Here is a 2,690-nt window from a genome sequence, read left to right as displayed (position 1 = left end):
AATAAACCTCAGGGTTGTCCCCAGCTGAGTGGGAAGGTCAGGCATTACTCCTCTATTGATCAGTCATTGGAAGGAAATCGCCTCAGGGAAGGGACAAAAGACTGAGTAAGCTGCTTCTCTTTAGCCAGCCCTCCCTGAAGAAGGCTGACAACTGTAAACACTCCATAGCTGGAGTAAGAGGTATTTTAAACAGGGATCTGGATAATGCATCATAGTGTCCACAACAGGGAGTGTTACAATCACAACTGTCCAGCTGGTAACTGATGCAAGGGTCTAGTGCACAGAAGCAAAATCTGAGATGGCAACATATTTGGAGAGCTATCTTTTCCAAAGAGGGTTAAGTAGATTTGGCAGATAGTACAGAACACAGATTTCTTTCTGAACACTTCAAATATAATTATGGTAAATAAAGGTAACTCACTGCTCAGGAAAGATGCAAATAAAGTCATTATAACACTATACATCAGGTTATAGATTATTGGTTGACAATAAAATGTAGGAAAATATCATTTAATTGCTTTGTTCCAAAGGTGGATAAGTAAAACAGTAGAAATGTTATGAAGAACATAAACATACAGAGTAGGGATAAATGTTTCTCTTGGTGTATATAAGAATCACAGCAAAAGAAATTACCCAATTTTTCTGTAAATTTCATTTGATACTAGATAACATCTGTAAATATATGATTAAAGAAAATGTTTTTAATACTCATAACAAGTATAGCAATTTGAAACAAAAATGTGAAATGTTTGTCTATTAAAGGCTATATTCTACATGATGAAAAAGTAAAGTAAAAAAAAAAACAACACAAACTCTAATAAATGTGAACAGTGTTTGTCAAAGACACCCTAGCCTGAAGTATTAAAAAAAAAAAAAATAACTGAGATGGCTCTAAATAGTCATTTTCCCTGGTTCTTCGCCTCCTACCTACCAGGGTCATCTACACTTCCCTGTAATAATCTCTGCAGAGGAAATATAGAGTGTTAATCAACAGTGCTGATTTAAGCATCAGATTCCCTCCTCTTCACTTGTTAGGCGTCATCAAGATACATGAAAGCCTGTCAACATGGTGTCTCAGTTTTCTCATCTGCAAAATGAAGTTAATGAAAAGATCTACCTCTCAATGGTATTGCAGTGTTTATTGGCACATAGCAAGCTTTCAAAAGCTGTTACTGAAGGAGGGTGATGGGGGAGTGGAGGAATGAATTAGCAGAGACCAGAGTGTTTACAGGGCAGTTATAATACTCTGTCGGAGAAGGCAATGGCAACCCACTCCAGTACTCTTGCCTGGAAAATCCCATGGACAGAGGAGTCTGGGAGGCTACAGTCCATGGGATTGCGAAGAGTTGGACGTGACTGAGCGACTTCACTTTCACTTTTCACTTTTATGCATTGGAGAAGGAAATGGCAACCCATTCCAGTGTTCTTGCCTGGAGAATCCCAGGGACAGAGGAGCCTAGTGGGCTGCCGTTAATGGGGTCGCACAGAGCCGGACACAACTGACATGACTTAGCAGCAGCAGCAGCAGCATAATACTCTGTGTGATACTATAATGATGAATACATGTCACTAAAGAGTTGTCCAAACTCACAGAATGTAAAAGACCAAGAGTGAACTTAAAGTAAACTCTGGACTTCGGGTGATCATATATTTGTCAGTGTAGGTTCATCAGTTTTAACATATGTATCATTCTGGTGGGGGATATGGATAATGGTGGAGGCTATGCATGCGTGAAAGTAGAGGGTATACAGGTAACCTCTGTACTCTCCTCTCAATTTTGCTGTGAATTTAAATCAGTTATTAAAAGTATAAAGTTTTTTTAAAGCTATTATTATAAATCCTTACTGTTATTTATCTGGAAAGGGTTACACAAAGCCACATGAATGCCTCACCTCTGCCCTCAGAGCTTTTCAGACCGCCCACCTAGGAGACTGCTAAAGTCCTCAAAATGCCAGCCCTACCTCTGTCATTAATGCCTGGGCTGGTGACACCTTAACTTTGTTGTACCAAGGTATATGGATTCCATATCACAGACTGGCAATGACCAGAGCAATGACAACCTAATAAAGCATCAATTTGCCCTTTCCCTCCAACACAGATATCATATATCTGTGCAAACTCTTGACTAGCAGGCTCTGTTTTTAGAATTTCCATTCCCCTAGGTTCATGGGGTTTCATACGGTCTTCCACACCCAACACCAAACACCTCACAACTACAAAGCAGCAGTGTACATGTTAGACATGTCTCAATAGATCAGAAAGTTTAACAGTATACACAAGTACAGATATTTAAGTCCAGAAAGAAATCACAAGTGACTGATGACTTTGATGCTTTCTTTAAGGAAATGCTGCTTGATATCAGGATCTGTTAGCTCTTAAACTAAATTCCATGCCATTAAGCCCATATCTGCATTGAGAGGAGTGGAGGACAGAAATGGTCCTGACATTCCTAAGCAGCACATCCTTGTCTCCTACATTTGGACCACCCAGAAATGCCATCGCCTGTAGCAATCCTTTTCAACTTGATGAGCACTGGTCAATCCCCTTATATTCATAGGGAAACTCCATTCCCCCCAATTTTGTTTCACTCTTTCAAAACTGAGTCACAAACACCCTCTACCCGCCCCATGACTAAAGCATAGTTATTTAACCCTTTTTCCAGTGAATCTTCCTCAGGGATCTTCCTCATT

This window comes from Cervus elaphus, chromosome 12 (assembly GCF_910594005.1).
Source record: "Cervus elaphus chromosome 12, mCerEla1.1, whole genome shotgun sequence".
In the NCBI taxonomy this organism is placed as follows: domain Eukaryota; kingdom Metazoa; phylum Chordata; class Mammalia; order Artiodactyla; family Cervidae; genus Cervus; species Cervus elaphus.
This window is presented reverse-complemented; position numbering follows the sequence as displayed.